The sequence below is a fragment of the Pristiophorus japonicus genome, chromosome 9 (genome assembly GCF_044704955.1).
Source record: "Pristiophorus japonicus isolate sPriJap1 chromosome 9, sPriJap1.hap1, whole genome shotgun sequence".
Classification (NCBI taxonomy): Eukaryota; Metazoa; Chordata; class Chondrichthyes; family Pristiophoridae; genus Pristiophorus; species Pristiophorus japonicus.
In genome coordinates this window covers 22,445,876-22,462,427 of record NC_091985.1, presented here as the reverse complement: position 1 = coordinate 22,462,427, position 16,552 = coordinate 22,445,876, and positions in this window count along the sequence as shown.

Sequence of the window (16,552 nt, the reverse complement as noted above, 5' to 3'; positions counted from 1 at the left end):
GCTGTACCTGCATGTTAACTTCCTTTGTTTTGTGTACAAGGACATGTAAATCCCTTTGAACACCAACATTTAATAGTTTCTTACCCTTTAAAAATATTGTGATTTCTATTCTTCGTACCATAGAGAATAACCTCACATTTCCCCACATTATACTCCCATTTGATACCTTATGCCTACTCACTTAACCTGTCTTATTGGCATTGCAGCCTCTTTGTGTCTTCACAGCTTACTTTTCCACCTAGCTTTGTATCAACAACTATTTTAACTTAGATATATTATACTCGGTCCCTTCATTTAAGTCATTAATATAGATTGTAAATAGCTCAGGCTGCAGCACTGATCCTTGCGGCACCCCACTAGTTCCAAGCTGCCAACCTACTCTCTGTTTTTTGTCCTTTAATAAATCCTCTATCCATACCAATATATTACCACCAACCCCATGAACCCTTATCTTGTGCAACAGTGTTAGCCGTTGCTCAATGGGTAGCACTCTTGTCTCTGAAGGTTGTGGGTTCAAGTCCCACTCCAGAGAGTTGAGCACAAAAACCTAGGCTGACACTCTAATGCAGTGCTGAGGGAGTGCTGCGCTGGATAAGACGATAAACCAAGGCCCCGTCTGCTCACTCAGGTGGACGTAAAAGATCCCATGGCACTTTTTCAAGGAAGACCAGGGGGGTTATCCCTGGTGTCCTGGCCGATATTTATCCCTCAATCAACATAACAAAAACAGATTATCTGGTATTATAACATTACTGTTTGTGGGAGCTTGCTGTGCACAATTGGCTGCCATGTTTCCTACATTACAACAGTAAATGCACTTCAGAGTATTTCATTGGTTGTAAATCGCTTTGGGATGTCCTGAGGTCATGAAAGGTGCTATATAAATGCAAGTCTTTTTCAACAATCTTTGGTGTGGCACCTTATTGAATGACTTTTAAAAATGTAAATATATTACATCCATCTTATCTACCCTGCTAGTTACATCCTCAAAGCACTCTATAGATTTGTCAAACATGGATCCCTTTCATAAAACCATGTTGACTCTGCCTAAATTTATAATGATTTTCTAAGTGTCCTGTTACCACTTCTCTCATGACCTCATCGCTGTCATCTGGAGGGAGGAGAGCATGCCGGGAGATCTCAGAGATGCAGTGATCGTAACCATCTTTAAAAAAGGGGAAAAGTCCGACTGCAGCAACTACAGAGGAATCTCCCTGTTTTCAGCCACTGGGGAAGTCGTCGCTAGAGTCTTCCTTCTCCCTGTGGCTGAGGAGCTCCTCCTGGAGTCACAGTGCGGCTTTCATCCTCTATGGGGCACAACGGACATGATTTTTACAGTGCGACAGCTGCAGGAAAAGTGCAGGGAACAGCGCCAGCCCTTATACATGGCCTTCTTCGATCTTACAAAGGCCCTTGGCACTGTCAAGCGCAAGGGTCTATGGAGTGTCCTCCTCCGTTTCGGATGCCCCCAAAAATTTGTCACCATCCTCCGCCTGCTCCACGATGACATGCAGGCCGTGATCCTGATTAACGGATCCACCACAGACCCAATCCACGTCCGGACCGGAGTCAAACAGGGCTGCGTCATCGCCCCAACCTTCTCAATCTTCCTCGCTGCCATGCTCCACATCACAGTCAACAAGCACCCCGCTGGAGTGGAACTAAACTACAGAACCAGTGGGAACCTGTTCAACCTTCGTCATCTCCAGGCTACGTCCAAGACCACCCCAACCTCTACAGTACGCGGACGATGCCTGTGTCTGCGCACATACAGAAGCTGAACTCCATGTTTTGCATGCAATAACTCAAAAGACTGAATACTGTAAACTCCGAACAGGTACAAACCTGGCTCTACTTTATTAGGGCCCAAGGTGATCACATTACAAGATGGCTGGCCTTTTACACCTGGGCCGCACATACGTGCACACAGCCCAATGACCTCCGACAGTGGCACCACCTGGTGGCTAGTAAACCCAAGCATACATACATGACAATATCCCCTTTTAAGATGTTAGTAACGGTCTTTTTACAAATTGAGACAGTCCAGATCTTTCAGCTCCCGAGTTGAACGTCTCAGTTCAACTGTAGCCTTGGGTGAGCGTTCTGAGTCTGTTGTGACTGGGGGCTGGATAGCCGATCTGATGGTAGTGGCAATGATCATGTCAGGGATTGAAAGTCCAGGTTCATTGACCATGTCAGTGATTGAAAGTCCAGATTCATTGATGACAGTGGAGTCCTCTGATGACTGAGAGTAGATTGATTGGTCACTGATTGTGTCTTCCTCAGACTGTTCCGGGTCATCCGTGTGCCACAGTTTTATCTGATCGATATGTTTCCTGCATGTCTGCCCATTCTTGAGCTTAACGATAAACACTCTGTTACCCTCCTTGGTCGTAACAGTACCGGCGATCCGTTTGGGACCTTGACCATAATTCAGTACATGCACAGAATTGCGTAACACAGTAGCGCGATCATGATACATTTGCTGACTTTGACATCTGTATTCGACACGATTATTCAAGTCGGGATGGACAAGAGAGAGCCTGGTCTTGAGACCTCTCTTCATCAATAGTTCAGCAGGGGAGACCTTGGTAAGTGTATGTGGTCTTGTCCTGTAACTAAGAAATATGCGTAACAAGCGAGTTTGCAGTGAACCTTGAGTTACACGTTTCATACTCTGCTTGATGGTATGGACCGCACATTCTGCTTGTCAATTGGATGCGGGTTTGAATGGTGCTGACCTTACATGTTTGATACCATTGAGTTTCATGAACTCTTGAAACTCCATACTGGTGAAGCAAGATCCGTTGTCGCTTACAACGATGTCAGGAAGACCATGCGTAGCAAACATGACACGAAGACTCTCAATGGTAGCTGTGGATGTGTGGATTGTACACTCTATCCACTTGGAATAAGCATCCACCACAACTAAGAACATCTTTCCCAGGAAGGGATCTTGGACTATGGTTTAGATAGCCACGACCACAGACTCAGCGCCGATTCTGCTGGTGCTTTACTAACCTGCATGCAAGTGTTGCACTGATGCACACATGATTCCAGATCAGAGTCAATTCCAGACCACCATACATGAGACCTGGCAATGGCTTTCATCATGACAATACTGGGATGCATGCTATCTGGATCACGCACAAATTTCTCTCAACCTTTCTTGGGCATAACAACATGTTTACCCCACAGTACATAATCTGATTGAATGGATAGTTCGTCTTTGCGACAGATGTAAGGTTTGGTCTCCTCATACATTTACTTGGGTATGGCAGACCAATCACCACTAAGGATACAGTGTTTCACAACCGATTATATTGGGTCCTGGTTGATCCAGGTCTTAACTTGTTGGGCCATGACAGGAGTTCCTTCACTTTCAAAATCATCCGTGACTAACATTAGGTCTGCTGGTTGTGGCGTTTTCACCTCCGGTGTGGGCAACGGAGGTGAAACAAAGGGGACTACAGTGGGATGAGGGCAGAGTTGGCTAAAGTAGATTGGAAACACAGACGAAACAGTGGCACAATTGAGGAACAGTGGAGGACTTTTAAGGAGCTTTTTCATAGTGCTCAACAAAAATATATTTCAGTGAAAAAGAAGGGCGGTAAGAGAAGGGATAACCAGCCGTGGATAACCAAGAAAATAAAGGAGAGTGTCAAATTAAAAACCAATGCATATAAGGTGGCCAAGGTTAGTGGGAAACTAGAAGATTGGGAAAATTTTAAACAACAGCAAAGAATGACTAAGAAAGCAATAAAGAAAGGAAAGATAGATTACGAAGGTAAACTTGCGCAAAACATAAAAACAGATAGTAAAAGCTTTTACAGATATATAAAACGGAAAAGAGTGACTAAAGTGAATGTTGGTCCCTTAGAAGATGAGAAGGGGGATTTAATAATGGGAAATGTGGAAATGGCTGAGACCTTAAACAATTATTTTGCTTCGGTCTTCACAGTAGAAGACACAAAAATCATGCCAAAAATTGCTGGTCACAGGAATGTGGGAAGGGAGGACCTTGAGACAATCACTATCACTAGGGGGGTAGTGCTGGACAGGCTAATGGGACTCAAGGTAGACAAGTCCCCTGGTCCTGATGAAATGCATCCCAGGATATTAAAAGAGATGGCGGAAGTTATAGCAGATGCATTCGTTATAATCAACCAAAATTCTCTGGACTCTGGGGACCAGCGGATTGGAAAGCAGCTAATGTAACGCCTCTGTTTAAAAAAGGGGGCAGACAAAAGGCAGGTAACTATAGGCCGGTTACTTTAACATTTGTAGTGGGGAAAATGCTTGAAACTATCATTAAGGAAGAAATAGCGGGACATCTAGATAGGAATAGTGCAATCAAGCAGATGCAGCATGGATTCATGAAGGGGAAATCATGTTTCACTAATTTACTGGAATTCTTTGAGGATATAACGAGCATAGTGGATAGAGGTGTACTGATGGATGTGGTGTATTTAGATTTCCAAAAGACATTCGATAAGGTGCCATACAAAAGGTTACTGCAGAAGATAAATGTACGCAGAGTCAGAGGAAATGTATTAGCATGGATAGAGAATTGGCTGGCTAACAGAAAGCAGAGAGTTGGGATAAATGGGTCCTTTTCGGGTTGGAAATCGGTGGTTAGTGGTGTGCCACAAGGAAAGGTGCTAGGACCACAACTGTTTACAAGATACATAGATGACCTGGAAGAGGGGACAGAGTGTAGTGTAACAAAATTTGCAGATGACACAAAGATTAGTGGGAAAGTGGGTTGTGTAGAGGACACAGAGAGGCTGCAAAGAGATTTAGATAGGTTAAGCGAATGGGCTAAGGTTTGGCAGATGGAATACAATATCGGAAAGTGTGAGGTCATCCACCTTGGGAGAAAAAAACAGTAAAAGGGAATATTATTTGAATGGGGAGAAATTACAACATGCTGCGTTGCAGAGGGACCTGGGGGTCCTTGTGCATGAATCCCAAAAAGTTAGTTTGCAGGTGCAGCAGGTAATCAGGAAGGCAAATGGAATGTTGGCCTTCATTGCGAGAGGGATGGAGTACAAAAGCAGGGAGGTCCTGCTGCAACTGTACAGGGTATTGGTAAGGCCGCACCTGGAGTACTGCGTGCAGTTTTGGTCACCTTACTTAAGGAAGGATATACTAGCTTTGGAGGGGGGGTACAGAGACGATTCACTAGGCTGATTCCAGAGATGAGGGGGTTACCTTATGCTGATAGATTGAGTAGACTGGGTCTTTACTCGTTGGAGTTCAGAAGGATGAGGGGTGATCTTATAGAAACATTTAAAATAATGAAAGGGATAGACAAGATAGAGGCAGAGAGGTTGTTTCCACTGGTCGGGGAGATTAGAACTAGGGGGCACAGCCTCAAAATATGGGGGAGCCAATTTAAAACCGAGTTGAGAAGGAATTTCTTCTCCCAGAGGGTTGTGAATCTGTGGAATTCTCTGCCCAAGGAAGCAGTTGAGGCTAGCTCATTGAATGTATTCAAGTCACAGATAGATAGATTTTTAACCAATAAGGGAATTAAGGGTTACGGGGTGCGGGCGGGTAAGTGGAGCTGAGTCCACGGCCAGATCAGCCATGATCTTGTTGAATGGCGGAGCAGGCACGAGGGGTTAGATGGCCTACTCCTGTTCCTAATTCTTATGTTCTTATGTTCTTATGGTCACTCTTCCCCAAGGGGCCTCACACAACAAGATTGCTCGTTAGTCCTTTCTCATTACACATCACCCAGTCTAGGATGGCCAGCCCTCTGGTTGGTTCCTCGACATATTGGTCTAGAAAACCATCCCTAATACACTCCAGGAAATCCTCCTCCACTGCATTGCTACCAATTTGGTTATCCCAATCAATATGTAGATTAAAGTCACCCATGATAACTGCTGTACCTTTATTGCACGCATCCCTAATTTCTTGTTTGATGCTGTCCCCAACCTCACTACTACTGTTTGGTGGTCTGTACACAACTCCCACTAGCGTTTTCTGCCCTATGGTAGCTCCACCCATACCGATTCCACATCATCCAAGCTAATGTCCTTCCTTACTATTGCATTCATTTCCTCCTTAACCAGCAATGCCACCCCGCCTCCTTTTCCTTTCTGTCTATCCTTCCTAAAGTTGAATACCCCTGGATGTTGAGTTCCCAGCCTTGGTCACCCTGGAGCCAAGTCTCCGTGATGTCAATTACATCATATCCGTTAACTGCTATCTGTGCAGTTAATTCGTCCACATTATTCCGAATACTCCTCGCATTGAGGTACAGAGCCTTCAGGCTTGCCTTTTTAACACACTTTGCCCCTTTATAATTTTGCTGTAATGTGGCCGTTTTTGCTTTTTGCCTTAGCTTTCTCTGCCCTCCACTTTTACTTTTCTTCTTTCTATCTTTTGCTTCTGCCCCCATTCTACTTCCCTCTGTCTCCCTGCATAGGTTCCCAACCCCTGCCATATTAATTTAACCCCTCCCCAACAGCACTCGCAAACACTCCCCCTAGGACATTGGTTCCGGTCCTGCCCAGATGCAGACCGTCCGGTTTGTACTGGTCCCACCTCCCCCAGAACCAGTTCCATGTCCCAGGAATTTGAATCCCTCCCTTCTGCACCACTCCTCAAGTCACGTATTCATCTGAGCTATTCTGCGATTCCTACTCTGACTCGCACTTGGCACTGGTAGCAACCCTGAGATTACTATTATTGTGTTCCTAACACAGATGAGACTGCACACAGGGAGGTTAAAGTAACAGTGACCTCAGTCTTTATTAAGACACTCCAGAGTGAGGAACAGGCCTTAGGTGCCAGCTTATATATAGTGCTCCTAAGGGATGCTGGGATCACTTGGGACTTCAGGGGATGCGCTCCCTGGTGGCGAAACATGGGAGTGCATGCTTTACAGACACACAACATCACTCCCCCCACAAAGTCAAAGTGAAAATTATTTACAACGTGAGGTGGTCAGGAGCCTTTCTTTCCCTGGTGGACCGCCTCGGTACAAATGTCTGTTCTGGTGTGTTGGCTGTGCCCTCGCTGGGCTGGCGTGTTGTTGGCCCTGCAGGGTTGCTGGGTGAGCCTGGCCTTGCTGGGCTGTTGGGTGTGATGGATTTTATTTCCTGGTCCGGAGTGGTGTCGTTGATCCTTTGGAGCCCCAACACATGTAGGGGCTCTAAAAGGGTGCTTAACTCCGGTAGGAAGTTACCAAAATAATTGAGGAGTTCCAGGAACGACCGCAGCTCCGTGACGTTCTGTGGCCTGAGCGTGTTCCTGATAGCCTCTGTCTTGGCGTCTGTGGGCCGAATGCCATCCGCTGCGATCTTTCTCCCTAAAAACTCCACTTCTGTTGCCATGAAGACGCATTTCGGCCTCTTCAGCCGCAGCCCTACGCGATCTAGTCGCTGGAAGACCTCCTCCAGGTTTTGTAGGTGCTCGGTGGTATCCCAATCCGTGACCAATATATCGTCCTGAAAGACCACCATGTGTGGTACCGACTTGAGTAGGCTCTCCATGTTTCTCTGGAAGATCGCTGCAGCCGACCGAATTCCAAACGGGCATCTGTTGTAGATGAACAGTCGCTTGTGTGTGTTGATGCAAGTGAGGCCCTTCGAAGACTCTCCAGCTCCTGCGTCATGTAGGCCGAAGTCACATCAAGCTTGGTGAACGTCTTGCCTCCTGCCAGTGTCGCAAATAGGTCGTCTGCCTTAGGTAGCGGGTATTGGTCCTGTAGCGAGAAACGATTAATAGTTACTTTATAATCGCCGCAAATCCTGGAACAATCGGGTTGGCCCTCTCGCTGAATTCCACTGGGGAGATGATGCCCTCGCGTTGCAGCCTGTCCAGCTCGATTTCCACTCTCTCCCTCATCGTGTAAGGTACCGCTCGTGCCTTGTGGTGAATGGGTCGTGCCTCTGGGACCAAGTGGATCCGCATCTTCGCCCCGGAAAAGTTTCCAATGCCTGGCTCAAAAAGGGAAGGAAATTTGTTAAGAACTTGGGTACATGAGGCCTCATCGACATGTGATAATGCTTGATAGTCATCCCAGTTCCAGCAGATTTTGCCCAGCCAGCTCCTTCCAAGCAGTGTGGGGCCATCGCCCAGGACAATCCAGAGTGGCAGTTCGTGCACCATTCCCTCGTAGGTGACCTTGACCATGGCGCTGCCCAGGACAGTGATAAGCTCTTTGGTGTACGTTCTCAGTTTCGTGTGGATGGGGCTCAGGGCTGGTCTGAGTGTCTTGTTGCACCACAGTCTCTCAAACATCTTTTTACTCATGATGGATTGGCTAGCGCCAGTGTCCAGTTCCATGGCTACGGGTAAGCCATTCAATTTTACATTTAGCATTGTAGGTGGACATTTCGTCAAAAATGTGTGCACCCCATGTATTCAGCATCTGTCTCCTCTCTCTGAGGCTCGAAATTGCTTTGATCCACCATGGACCGATCTTCCTCTACCACATGGTGGTTAGCAGGTTTTTGCAGAGCTTGCAGCTCGTCTGCAAGCTCATTGGAGGTGCCCCATTTTTCCACAGCTCTTGCAAACATACCCTTTGAAGCAGCATGAATAGGCTGAATGGAAGCCTCCACAACGCCAACAAGGTGTGAATTGCCTTGCATTCATCCTTTGTTGCGGACTCTGAGTCATCTGGGTCACCTGAGGCCTGCTGGCAGTTGCAGAGTCGTGGGTTCTGCCCTGTACATTTCTGCTCGCAAACACAGTTCCAGTTAATTTATGAACATTGCTAGCACTTGTGTGCTGAGAGATTTGTTAGGTGTTATCACTGGTGGACATAAACGCCTGTGCTATCGCACTGGCCTTACTGAGGGTCAGTGTCTCGACAGTCAAAAGTTTTCGTAGGATGGTCTCGTGGCCAATGCCCAGTACAAAAAAGTCTCTGAGCATTTGCTCCAGGTAGCTATCAAACTCACATTGTCCTGCAAGTCGCCTTAGCTCGGCAACGTAGCTCGCCACTTCCTGACCTTCAGATCGCTGGCACGTGTGGAACCGGTACCTCGCCATCAGCACGTTCTCCCTCGGGTTAAGATGCTCCCCGAACCAGTGTACACAGCTCCTCATACGACTTATCTGTGGGTTTCACCAGAGCCACTTCATGAGGCCGTAGGTCGGTGTCCCGCAGACCGTGAGGAAGACCGCTCTCCTTTTTGCAGCGCTTCCTTCTCCATCCAGCTCGTTGGCTACAAAGTACTGCCCTAGCCGTTCGACTTAGGCTTCCCAGTTCTCACTCTCCGAGAACTTCTCCAGGATGCCCACAGTTTGCTGCATCTTTGCATTGGATTCGTATACTCGTCGTCAGTTATTGTGTTCCTAACACAGATGAGGCTGCACACAGGGAGTTTAAAGTAATAGTCACCTCAGTCTTTAATAAGACACTCCAGAATGAGGAACAGGCCTTAGGGGCCGGCTTATGTTCAGTGCTCCCAAGGGATGCTGGGATCCCTTGGGACTTCGGGGGATGCACTCCCTGGTGGCGGAACATGGGAGTGCATGCTTTACAGATACACAACTACTTTTGAGGTCCTACTTTTTAATTTAGCTCCTAGCTCCCTAAATTCGTCTTGTAAGACCTCATCCCGTTTTTTTACCAATATCGTTGGTACTTTTATGCACCACAACAACTGGCTGTTCACCTTCCCTCTTCAAAATGTCCTGCACCCGCTCTGAGGCAACATACCATTCTGGAGTCTCGGTTGCGGCCGCAGAAACGCCTATCTATTCCCCTTACTATCGAATCCACGATCACTATACTCTACCACTCTTTTTCCTGCCCTCCTGTGCAGCAGAGCCACACACGGTGCCACGAACTTGGCTGCTGCTGCTCTCCCCTGATGAGTCATCCCCCTCAACAGTACCCAAAGTGGTGTATCTGTTTTGCAGGGGGATGACCGCAGGGGACCCCTGCACTACCTTCCTTCCACTGCTCCTCCTGTTGGTCACCCATCCCCTATCTGGCTGTGTACCCTTTACCTGCCGTGTGGCCAACTCACTAAACGTGCTATTAACGTAATCCTCAGCATCGTGCATGCTCCAGAGTGAATATCCACCCGCAGCTCCAGTGCCGCAATGCGGTCTGTCAGGTGCTGCAGGCGGATACACTTCCCACACATGTAGTCGTCAGGGACACTGGAAGCGTCCCTGACTTCCCACATAGTACAGGAGGAGCATAACATGTGTCCGAGCTCTCCTTGGTATTGATACCTTTGTTTTCCGAAAACAATGAAATGAGTGGCTTGTGATCTGTTTCCAGTTCAAACCGAAGACCAAACAGGTACTGATGCATCTGTTTAACTCCATACATGCAGACTAATGCTTCTTTCTCTACCATCCTCTTTCCTCCTTTGACAAACTTTTTGAAGCATATGCAACAGGTAGTAATTTGCCTGACTCATTAGCTTGTTGGAACATGCAACCAACTCCATATGACGAAGCATCACAGGCCAATACTAGATGCTTACACAGATTATAATGTACCAGCAGCTTATTAGAGCAAAGCAGATTCATAGCTTTCTGAAAAGCTCTAACTTGAGACGCACCCCAAACCCAGTTGTCGCCTTTCCTTAGCAGCATGTGCAGTGGCTCTAATAAGGTGCTCAATCTAGGTAAGAAATTACCGAAGTAGTTGAGTAGACCAAGGAACGAATGCAGCTCCATCACATTCTGAGGCTTGGGTACATTTTTGATGGCCTTGATTTTCAAGTCCGTAGGCCTGATACCATCAGCAGCAATTTTCCTCCCCAGGATTCCACTTCCGGTGCCATGAAGATGCATGTCGAGTGTTTCGGTCTGAGTCCCAATTTGTCCAGATGCTGTAGAACCTCTTCCAGGTTGTTTAGATGTTCGGCGGAGTCATGACCTGTGACCAATATGTCATCTTGGAACAGGACGGTTCTGGGGACAGACTTCAGTAGACTTCCCATGTTCCTCTGAAATATGGCTGCAGCCGAGCAAATTTCAAAAGGGCATCTGTTGTAGATAATCAGTCCTTTATGAGTGTTGATGTATGTAAGTTTCTTCAACATGTTGACCAGCTTCTGTGTCATGTAGGCCGACGTCAGATCCAGTTATGTGAACGACTTCCCCCCGGCTAGCGTTGCAAACAGGTCATCAGCATTTGGTAATGGGTATTGATCCTGTTTCGAAACTCGGTTGATCGTAACCTTGTAGTCTCCACAAATCCTGACAGTGCCATCACTTTTCAACATGGGAACAATGGGGCTGGCCCATTCATTAAATTCGACTGGTGATATGATCCCTTCATGCTGGAGTCTGTCCAGTTCAATTTCGACCTTCTCCCTCATCATGTACGGAACTGCCCGAGCTTTCCCGATGGATCCGAGTCCACGTGGATCTGCACCTTGGCTCCCGTGAAATTGCCGGCACCTGGTTTAAACAGCGAGGGGAACTTGCTCAGCACTTGAGCACATGGAGTATCCTCCTCCTCCGACGACAACGCTTTGATCTCATTCCAGTTCCATTTGATTTTTTCTAACCAGTTCCTGCCGAACAGCGTTGGACCATTGCCTGAAACAATCCATAACGGTAAATCGTGAACCGCACATCATACGACACCTTGATTACTGCACTGCCAATCACTGTTTTGAGTTCTTTAGTGTACGTATGCAACTTGGCATTGACTGGACTCAGCTTAGGCCTCACAGCCTTAGTATTCCACAGCCTGTCGAATGTCCTCTGGCTCATTATTGATTGACTCGCACTACGTGTCCAATTCCATCGATACCGGCACACCATTAAGTTTTACATTAATCATTATCAGTTGTCTCTTTGTTAGGAATGAATACAGTTCATACACTTCCTCCTCTGGAATCTTGGATTGCATGTCTGGATCCGTGCTAGACAGGTCATCATCCTCCACGTGGTGTGTCGCAGCACGCTTGCTCAGTTGCGGACACCTGCGCTGGAGATGCCCCACTCTCGAACAGCTTTTACAAATATACTGTTTAAACTGACACTGATGATGCTGATGATTTCCCCCACAACGCCAACATGGTGATATCGGATTCATTTGCGTTGGCGGACTTTGAGCAGTCACAGGTTTCGCGTATGCAGTCGGGTAAGCCCTGCCATATGCAGCTCTGCCAAACGATGATACTATCTTGTTTACAGTACTTGCCGAGTTCTGATTTTTCAATGATAGCTGCTTTAAGCTTTTGTCCGTCATCATGCATGATTGGACAATCGTGATGGCCTTGCTCAAATCCAGCGTCTCCACCGCCAATAGCTTATGCAGGATCACCTCGTGGTTGATGCCAATTACAAAGATGTCCCATAACATGTCTGCCAACGCAGTTTCGAACTTACATGGTCCAGCTAGACGTCGTAGGTCAACAACGAATTCCGATACATCCTGGCCCTCAGAACGAACGTGCGTATAGAATCCATATCTTATGATGGTGCCTTCATCTGGTTTGAGATGGTCATGTACCAAAGCACACAATGTTTCATGGTCCTTGTCCGTTGGACTTAAGGGCGAGAGGAGATTCTTTACAAGTCCATAGATTTTCGGACCGCAAACCGTGAGGAGGACCGCCCAGCGCCGAACTGCATCTTCCTCTTTCTCCATTTTGTTGGCCATGAAGTACTGGTTCAAGCGGGCTACAAAGTCTGCCCAATCTTCTCCCTCCCCGAATGACTCCGGAATTCCAATTGTGCTCATTTCTGCATGCAAAGGTTCTTGTTACCTTGTCGCCAAATGTTGTGTATGTAATAACTCAATAGACTGAATACTGTAAACTCCAAGCAGATACAAACCTAGCTCTACTTTATTTGGGCCCGAAGTGATCACATTATAAGATGGCTGGCCTTTTATACCTGGGCGGCAAACCCGTGCGCACAGCCCAATGACCTCCAACAGTGGCACCACCTGGTGGCTAGTAAACTCAAGCATAGATACATGACACTCCAAGTCATAGTCAACGTATTTACTGAGGTATACGAAAGCATGGGCCTTACGCTAAACATCTGTAAGACAAAGGTCCTCCACCAACCTGTCCCCACCGCACACCACTGCCCCCCAGGTCACCAAGATCCACGGCGTGGCCCTGGACAATGTGGACCATTTCGCATACCTCGGGAGCCTCTTAGCAACAAGAGCAGTCATTGACGACGATATTCAACAGCGCCTCCAGTGCGCTAGTGCAGCCTTCGGCCGCCTGAGGAAAAGAATGTCCGAAGACCAGGCCCTCAAATCTGCCACCAAGCTCATGGTCTACAGGACTGTAGTAATATCCACCCTCCTGTATGGCTCAGAAACATGGACCATGTACAGTAGACACCACAAGTCACTGGAGAAATACCACCAACGATGTCTCCGCAAGATCCTGCAGATCCTGCAAATCCCCAGATGCACCAACGTTAGTGTCCTCGTCCAGGCCAACATCCCCAGCATTGAAGCACTGACCACACTTGATCAGCTCCGCTGGGCAGGCCACATTGTTCGCATGCCAGACACGAGACTCCCAAAGCAAACGCTCTACTCAGAATTCCTTCATGACAATCGAGCCAAAGGTGGGCACAGGAAACCCTCCCCGATAAAGTGCAATATCCCCACTGACACCTGGGAGTCCCTGACCAAAGACGAACTTAAGTGGAGGAAGTGCATCCGGGAGGGCACTGAGCACCTCGAGTCTCGTCGACAAGAGCATGCAGAAATCAAGCACAGGTAGCGGAAAGAGCATGCGGCAAACCAGTCCCACCAAAGGGTCCTCATCAATTATCTGTCTCACCTGTGACAGGGTCTGTGGTTCTCGTATTGGACTGTTCAGCCACCTAAGGACTCATTTTTAGAGTGGAAGCAAGTCTTCCTCGATTCCGAGGGACTGCCTATGATGATGATGAATAATGGATTCAGCATTTTCCCGACAATTGATGTCAGGCTAACTGGTCTGTAGCTCCGTTTCCTTTCTCCCTCCTTTCTTGAATACATTTGCTACATTCCAATCCGCTGGGACTGTTCTCGAATCTAGGGAAGTTTTGGAGCTCACAATCCAATGCATTCACTATCTCTGAAGCCACTTCTTTTAGAGCTCTAGGATGTAGGCCATCAGGTCCAGGGGACCTGTCTACTTTTAGTCCCATTAATTTCTCCAGTACCTTTTCTTTACTAATATTAATTACTTTAAGTTCCTCACTCTCATTAGATGCTTGGCTCCCCTCTATTTCTGGTATTTTTGTGTCTTCTACTTTGAAGGCATACAAAATATGTTTACTTCTCTGCCATTTCTTTATTCCCCATTATAATTCTTCCTGTTTCTGCCTTTAAGGGACCTGTTTACTTTCACTACTCTCTTCTTTTTTACATACTTGCAGAAGCTTTTACAATCCGTTTTTGTATTTCTTGCAAATTTACTCACACACTCTATTTTTTCCATCTTTTATCGATTTTTTGGTCATCTGTTGCTGGTTTCTAAAACTCTCCCAATCCTTAGGCTTACTACTCTTCTTGGCAATATTATAAGCCTCTACTTGAAAATCTAATATTATCCTTGACCTCTTTAGTTAGCCATGGATGGATCACTTTTCCTGTGGAGTTTTTATTTCTAAATTGATTGTATATATTTGTTGAGAATTATGAAATATTTCTTTAAATGTTCACCATTGCTTATCTACCATCATACCTTTTAAAGTAATTTTCAAATCTAACTTAACCAACTCAGTCCTCATACTTATGCAATTGGCTTTATTTAAGTTTAATTCTCTAGTTTCAGACTTAAGTGCATCACTCTTGAACTCAATGTGAAATTCTATCATATTATAATCTCTCTTTCCACAGAGGATCCCTTTCTATGGGATTACTAATTAACCCTGTCTCATTACACAAGATCTAAAATAGCCTTTTCTTTGGTTGGTTCCACGATGTATTGTTCCAGGAAACTGTCTCCAATGAAAACGTCCTCCAAATTACCTTTGCCAATTTGATTTGTCAAGTTTATATGAAGATTAAAATCCCCCATGATTATTGCATTACTGTTGTTACAAGCTCCTCTTATTTCTTGATTAATACTCTGTCCAACAGCATAGGTATTGTTAGGGGGCCTATAAACTACTCCCACCAATGTTTCCTGCCCCTTGTTATTTATTATCTCCACCCACACTGATGCTATTTCTTCCTCTTCCAAGCCAAGATCTTTTCTCACTATTGTCCTTGTCATACTTTATTATCAGGGATACCCCCCTCTTTTTCCATTTTGTCTATATTTTCAAAACATCAAGCTCCCTGGAATATTTAGTTCCCAACCTTGGTCACCATGTAACCACATCTCTGTAGTGGCCATTCGATCAAACCCGTTTATCTCTATTTGTGCCATTAATTTGTCTGTATTATTATGAATGCTTCGTGTATTCAGATAAAGTGCCTTTGTTGACTGTGAGGTCGAGCATGGCAACGAGGAAGATTGAGAAGAGGGTTGGGGCGATGACACAGCCCTGTTTGACCCCGGTCCGGACGTGGATTGGGTCTGTAATGGATCCGTTGGTAAGGATCACGGCCTGCATGTCGTCATGGAGCAGGCGGAGGATGGTGACGAACTTTTGGGGGCATCCGAAACGGAAGAGGACACTCCATAGACCCTCGCGGTTGACAGTGTCAAAGGCCTTTGTAAGGTCGAAGAAGGCCATGTATAAGGGCTAGCGCTGTTCCCTGCATTTTTCCTGCAGCTGTCGCGCTGCAAAAATCATGTCCGTTGTGCCCCGTAGGGGACGGAATCCGCACTGTGACTCCGGGAGGAGCTCCTCAGCCACAGAGAGAAGATGGCTGAGGAGAACTCTAGCAACAACTTTCCCAGTAGTTGCCGCAGTCGGACTTATCCCCTTTTTTAAAGATGGTCACGATCACTGCATCTCTGAGATCTTCCGGCATGCTCTCCTCCCTCCAGATGAGAGAGATGAGGTCATGTATTCATGCCAACTGTGCCTCTCCACCATACTTTAGTGCCTTAGCAGGGATTCCATCCACTCCTGTAGCCTTGTTGTTCTTAAGCTGTCTTATGGCTTTTTCTACCTCATGCACATTGTCCGCATGCCAGACATGAGACTCCCAAAGCAAGTGCTCAGAGGAAACGTTACAAGGACACCCTCAAAGCCTCCCTGATAAAGTGCAACATCCCCACTGACACCTGGGAGTCCCTGGCCAAAGACCGCCCTAAGTAGAGGAAGTGCATCCGGGAGGGCACTGAGCACCTCGAGTTTCATCGCTGAGAGCATGCAGAAATCAAGCGCAGGCAGCGGAACAAGCATGTGGCAAACCTGTCCCATCCACCCTTTCCCTCAACGACTATCTGCCCCATCTGTGACAGGAACTGTGGTTCTTGTATTGGACTGTTCAGCCACCTAAGAGGATGAGTATAAAAGCAAGGAAGTCTTGCTACAGCTATATAAGGTATTGGTGAAGCCACACCTGGAATACTGCGTGCAGTTTTGGTTTCCATATTTACAAAAGGATATACTTGCTTTGGAGGCTGTTCAGAGAAGGTTCACTAGGTTGATTCCGGGGATGAGGAGGTTGACTTCTGAGGATAGGTTG